At 43.2% G+C, this 7,006-nt stretch overlaps 1 pseudogene; it reads left to right on the top strand.

Moving 5' to 3' along the window:
* Window positions 1–6,222: 6,222 nt before the first annotated feature.
* LOC115031983 (U6 spliceosomal RNA) lies at window positions 6,223–6,323 on the top strand (annotated as a pseudogene).
* Window positions 6,324–7,006: the final 683 nt, after the last annotated feature.

Below are 7,006 nucleotides of genomic sequence, written 5' to 3'. Positions count from 1 at the left end.
ACAGCCGCCAGCCTCACTGGTTTTTTTTTTTTTTTTTTTTTTTTTTTTTGGTTTTTCAAGACAGGGTTTCTCTGTGTAGCCATGGCTGTCTTGGAACTCACTCTATTAGACCAGGCTGGCCTCGAACTCAGAAATCCACCTGCCTCTGCCTCCCAAGTGCTGGGATTAAAGGCATGCTCCACTGTTGGGAGCTATTAAGACAACTCTTGATCTCTAAATTGGGCCTCTCCCCTCGAGAAGAAAAAGGGGTCAAGCGGGCCACCGATACGTGGATTCCGAGAACAACCACGGGATGTTCCAGCCCTAAGTCATCGCCGCCGATGTCCTGACCACACCCTGATACCACCAAGTTCCTGCTTCCCCGTGTAGCTGCCAAAAGAAAGAATTTCTATTGCCCCCCCCTCCTATAAGTACTTCTCCTTTTGCTTGTATTGCCCTACCCCTCCCACTGATAAGTATCTGTACTTCCCCTTTTGCTTGTGCATTTAAACCTGGGGCCTGACTAATACATTTGGGGCTTTGATGCATTCCAGAACGGTTTCCGTATCATTATTCGCACAAGGCCCTCATCCCTCTCTAACCCCATTTGGTTCTTAGGAGGAGGTCCCCTCGAGACCCTCGAATAACTGGACCTGCTGGATGGGTCATGCCACCCCCCTGCCCAGCTTGATTTTGTTTGTTTTGTTTTTGTTTTTGTTATTTATTTATTTATGCACAAAACCATATCCTGATAACCAAGAACAGTTAGTGAGAAGTGAGATTAGAGAAGCCAAAAGGCAAGGTTAGTACATTTCGGGATCTCCTGGATCCTGGAACTGGGGGATGGTCCTTGATGGATTAGGTCTTTGTTCATGTTTTGGCAGGTGTTGAGGCCTATGCGGAGCGGAATTTTTCCATAATTGAATGTGTAATAAAGATGACAAGAAGCCGGGCAGTGGTGGCTCACTCCTGTAATCCCATCTCTGGAGAGGCAGAACCAGCGTCGGTGTGAAAGGCCTAGGCAAAGGGAAATTTGGTCTCGGGCTATGTGCTGGGCTGGGAACAGACCGAGACTTCCTGGCCAGTGCCAAGCTGGGGATAGCGTGGTTTGTTTTTTAATTATTACACGCAACACCCATGTGCTGGGTTTTAAGTTCAGAATGGTGGCTCTGAGGTCTCAGGACCTGTTACAGGAGTCTGTTTCTTTTCGACTCCAGAATTACTTCTAACAGGAGATTGAGATAGATTTGACAGATATTCCTTAAGTAGTTAAAAAGCCGACCCTTAGAGAGGTAGTTGATCCAAAATAAATAAAACACAAAGTGAAGACAAAGGTGCTAGCCTTTTTCCTAAATGTAGTGCCTGTGAATGTAAATGAGAAATCTATGCTCTTTTGCAAAAGCAGTTTCTGTGTGCCTACTTCAGTCAGACTGACTAAAGCCACATTTCTGCCAGTCACATTTCTTGTTTCAGAGTATATAAATTGATGACATGAATGCTCCATGGCACAGTTAGGGGGAAGATTTTTATTGTAGAAATGAGAGGGAACTGCCAGAGGCACCTGTAAGAGTCCAGAGCAAAGAGAGAAAGACTGAACATGACCAGCAGACTGGACCTAACCAGGGCTGTCTTCAAGATAGAGAAAAATATCAGGGGATAGAGAATAGAGAAAGCATAGTGACTAGCAAGAGCTCAGCACAGAGAACATAGAGTAGCAGGGTTCTATGGAGCTGAGGGGAGAGGCTTGGGGGGGAGAGGTGCTGGTGATCTAGAGGGGGAGGGTAGGAGGTAGGAAGGGTTTCTTCCATTCTTGTGTGTACTTTGAAATGTGTAATAGACACTTGCAATACTGAAGGAGCCTGGAGGCCAGCAGTTGATATGCTAACAGGCAGCACACATAGCCATTTGTCCCTTCTGCCAGAAGGAAGGGAAATGGCTCCTTTTGGTAGATGGGAACTGGTTTTCACAAGTTCTTGAGGAATGCTGGCTTTTCTCTGACTGCCAGAAATCCTTCTATAGCCTGGGTTGAGCTCACTGGACTTTTTAGAGTTTGAGAAACTGGAGTTTTCTATGGATTAGACACAGAGGTCTATCAACATGAAGCGTAGGACTCTTGTCTGAATGCATGGAAAAGAGATTTTTTTCCCCTTCCTCTGGAGAGTGTAGTGTTAGAATATGAATACAGAAAGCACGGTAGTCCTTGCTTATTTTGCCACCGAAGAGGAACAACTGATAATAAAACTAGCACAGAGAGCAGGGAGGGCTGGAAAGATCAATGGTAATGAGAGGAAGCCAATTCCAGAGAGTAGCCTAAACCTCAAGTTCAAAGCCCACCTGAACCCCTTGTTCTCACTGGACTGTTTTGGTCATGTGACACAATCAGTGCACGTGTTGTTCAGGTGAATGCTGTGGAATTGCTAGAGTTCTTTGTTATATGAATTAAACTCCCCCTGCTGTTCAGACTAGAGAATTCCAAAAGAAGTTACTGTGGCATAGCTTACAGGCCATTCACTAGGCTCCTCCCAGGGGTACCTAGCAACAGCTTACATCACCATCCACCACCACTGCCGGGTGCACCAGGGGTGGGCTGCATATAAAAGGACTACTCTATACTCCAGCCTGCTCACTTTCTCTGTTCCCACATGTTCCCCCACATACACTGTGTGTGTGTGTGTGTGTGTTTCCAGTGTTCTCTGTCACCCTCTTTGGTACTTCTCTGCCCTCGTGGCTCTACTCCCTTTTGTCTGACTGCCTGTCTACACATCCACTCATCTGCTTCAACACCTTCTCCAGGTCCTCCCCCATTCCCCCATAAACTCCCTTTATACCAGGTCTGTTGCATGGTGTAGTTACTCAGGGACATTCCTTGGCATGGACCCACCAGGTACCCCCTCACCACATTGTATTTTATAACAGCAGCTATGTTTCACTGAATGTATTTGAGCTCCTGAAATCTTTTATTTATCTAAAAGTGGAACCTTTCAAAATAATCCCACACAACCCAGTTATGAGTCCTTTCCAGAGAGCAACTAGAAGGGTTGTTGGCACCTGTTCTCCAAGATTGTGAGAAATAGAACCACAAACACAGACATCACGACAAAACCTTTATTATTGTCTCTGCTCTCCAAAGGGCCAGCATATCTTTCCTACACATTGTTTATCTCCCATAAGTACCATTTTGTACCCCAACTCTGAGTAGTCATTTGTTTTCCCATTTGTTCTCTCCCTCCCTTTTAGGGCACTATTGAAGCCCCAAATGCTAAGGATCCTGTAACTTTACTTTTTTTCCAAATCTATTTTTTTGTTTTGTTTTTTTTTTTTGTTTTTTCGAGACAGGGTTTCTCTGTGTAGCCCTGGCTGTCCTGGCACTCACTTTGTAGACCAGGCTGGCCTCGAACTCAGAAATCCGCCTGCCTCTGCCTCCCGAGTGCTGGGATTAAAGGCGTGCGCCACCACGCCCGGCCCAAATCTATTTTTAATAATGGTTCTTTTTGTTTGTTTGTTTGTTTTTTGTTTTTTTGTTTTTTGTTTTTGGTTTTTCGAGACAGGGTTTCTCTGTATAGCCCTGGCTGTCCTGGAACTCACTCTGTAGACCAGGCTGGCCTCGAACTCAGAAATCCGCCTGCCTCTGCCTCCCAAGTGCTGGGATTAAAGGCGTGCCACCACCGTCCGGCATGGTGTCCTTTTTATACTCCCTCCAAACATGTGTCCATCATGGGTTTTACCTCAGCAAATTCGTCTGTCTCAGCTGACATCTCTGCCAATTAGCCCGAGTCCAAGGAAGCAGCAAGAAGCTGCAGCACACCACCAGAAGGTTTTTGGCACATTTCTCTCTGTGGAGTCTCAACAAATGGAGCTCAACCATGAAAAGTAAGGTGGACTAATACATGCATGTTGTTAGCAAAGAATTCTTTATTACATGTCCTTTCACATGCTTGCTTTAGCAGAACATCCTTTCTCCTGTGTCTGCTTCAGTGAAGCATTTCTTCATGAGTCTGCCTTAGTCTCTCACCTGTGTCCACTTCAGCTAAACAATCCTTCACTTGTTTGCCCCAATGAAACACCATCCAACCATTTTCCCAATGAACCCTTAAGCTTCTGCTTCAGGACCCATTGAGTCAAAGCTCTTTCTGAGCTCCTTTACAGACACACTCATAGAGGAATTATAATCCAGCAACATGGCTGCTCTGGCAAGGGATCACATCCGAAGACCTTCTAGGTGTCTATGATAGAGGCAGAATGCAGACATGTTCTGGATTACAGTGTGATCTGACTGAAATACAGACATGCCTTTAGTTTACAACATAATCCCCAAACAATGCAGCTACAGTTAGTTTGTAGAGGAAGCAGTCATGTTTCTGGTGTGGGTTGCTGCCATGTGCTTTGCTTCCCAGTCCAATCTATGTATTCACAAAACTTGGGTACAACTCTCATTCCATCTTTTCATCTGAGAAAATAAAAGTGACATTTTTGCATTGTCTTAGCTATGCCAGTTTGGGTTTTGCTAATCTGCCAGGCTAACGCTCTTCCCCTCAGTCACTGAACCTAAGAGGGTGAAGAAAAGATTTTCCTTTCAACAAAGCCACCTTGAGTTGTCAGTGACTGAAAAGTAAAGACAATGAAGTATATTGACTATCTTATTTTCCTCCTTCTTCTTTCTATCCATGGCACACATTGCCTGTCACTGTTGGATCCGTTATATGCCTTATGACTGTTTGCAGCTAATGAAATGTAGGGATCACTCAACATAAGCCAATTTAGAGTTCCTGTTTGTTTAGGGTATATAGCCAGAACAAAGAGCCTGGGGAGCTAGGTGGAAGAACATTAGGTCTCTGAATGATTACACTGAGCCAGACACTGTGCTTACCTTCATTGGCCTGAGTAGAGCAAAGAATAATTCTTTATTGGCTGAGATTTAAGAATTGTTAGTTATTAAAATTATAATTACTAATCCTGGTAAATAATAAAAGTGGTGATCTACTGTATACACACACACCATAAACATGGCAAAACACACACACCATAAACATGGCATAGAAGTCCACTGATTATAGAATGTAGCAGACTGGGCAACTGAGAACTGGCATTAAGCAGTAGCTAACCTGTTGCTTACTTTACCTCAGAGGACAGGTACCCATCTTGATAAAGAGTAACTGTGGGGAGGGATTTGTAAGGGTGAGACTGGGAGGAGGGGTGAAATGGGAAGTTTTGGATGTGTCAGGTGATACACACTCATGTGGTGTTTTTCTGAGGCAAGACCAGTGGGAGGGCAAGTGATGCTTGGAGAAAGTATAACTAGGATGCAAGGGACACTGATGGTACACTTGCATAGCTAGCTTTGCAATGCTATGTTAGTCTCCTGTCTTTGTCTTTGCTGGTCTTTGTTTTGCTGAGAGCCAGAACACTTCTGGCATCCTGGCTGGTCCTGGTTGCTCCTGCTGACTTGTGTCAATTTAGTGGAGGAGGCCTGATGGTTTCTGCTGGATCATGTAACCACTGATGATTTGTGTTTGCTATCCTGACAAACAGATTGAAATCACCCCCAAGGAACTACTTCTAAACAGGTCCACATCCCCTTGTTCTAGTTATCATCTTTTCTCTCCTATTTTTGGGCGGAAGGCTAGAAGTGGGGGTCAAAGGATTTAAAAATCCTTATTAAAAAAGAAAAAAAGAAAAAAAGAAAGAAAGAAAAAAGAAAAAGAAAAAGAAAAAAGAATCTTTATTAAAAATAGGTTTTAAGGGACTGGTGAGATGGCTCAGTGGGTAAGAGCACCCGACTGCTCTTCCGAAGGTCCAGAGTTCAAATCCCAGCAACCACATGGTGGCTCACAACCATCCGTAACAAGATCTGGCGTCCTCTTCTGGAGTGTCTGAAGACAGCTACAGTGTACTTACATATAATAAATAAATAAATCTTTAAAAAAAAAATAGGTTTTAAGCCAGGCATGGTGGCACAAGCCTTTAATCCCAGCACTCAGGAGGCAGAGGCAGGTGGATTTCTGAGTTTGAGGCCAGCCTGGTCTACAAAGTGAGTTCCAGGACAGCCAGGGCTATACAAAGAAACCCTTTCTCAAAAGAAACAAAAACAAAAAACAAAAACAAAAACAAAACAAACAAACAAACACAAAAGGTTTTTAAAAAATCTAAGCCTACAGAGGGGGCTGTGATTGGGATATAAACTGAATAAAAATAAATCATTTATTGAAAAAATGTAGTATAACTCCAAAGGAAAAGCTCAGACTGGCAGATATTGGAATACATATATTAGAATTGAAATGAAACACAGAAGACTAGCCTAGCCCTTGTATAAGGTGAAACAAATTTGTGAAATATCCCATATTTTAAAAAAATTATTTGTGGCAGGGTTGGGGGACATGTATACATACATACATGCATACATACATACATATACACAGTATATGTGTCCATGTCCGTATCTCACAACCAGCTACAACACTAATTCCGGAGGATTCAGTGCTCTCTTCTGGCCTCCAAATGCACCACACACATGCTGCACACAGATGTGCTGGCAAAACATCAAAACACATAAAAATAAACAAATCTTTTAAAAGACAGAATCGAAGCTATGCCTACATCCTGCTTCTCTGAGTAATACATCACTCCAAAGCAGTGCAGATACTAGGTTATAAATGCAGGCCCTGTTTTCTATTTCTTAGGAGAGCAAAGCTGTTTGAATGTTCATCTTTGTAGACAAGAGTCTTCACATGGAGGTCTATTTTAGTGCATCAGAGAATGGATGACTGCAGTCTTGCAGGTATTTCTCCATAGTGTTACTTTCAACTGAGTGTTGAGAAAATAGTAAACAGCTCTGAATTTGAAATTCACACACACACACACAGAGAGAGAGAGAGAGAAAGAGAGAGAGAGAGAGAGAGAGAGAATCTAGAAAACAAAGAGTCATTGTTGTTAATTGAATACCGCACTACATGTCTTAATAATCATGTCTTAATAATCAACAGAACTGGAGGTAGCTACTGAATATTAAAACATGCAAAAAACTAAATGG

Source organism: Mus caroli, unplaced genomic scaffold (genome assembly GCF_978045245.1).
Source record: "Mus caroli unplaced genomic scaffold, Mus_caroli_1 scaffold_11, whole genome shotgun sequence".
NCBI classification, from domain to species: domain Eukaryota; kingdom Metazoa; phylum Chordata; class Mammalia; order Rodentia; family Muridae; genus Mus; species Mus caroli.
This window is presented reverse-complemented; position numbering and strand designations above follow the sequence as displayed.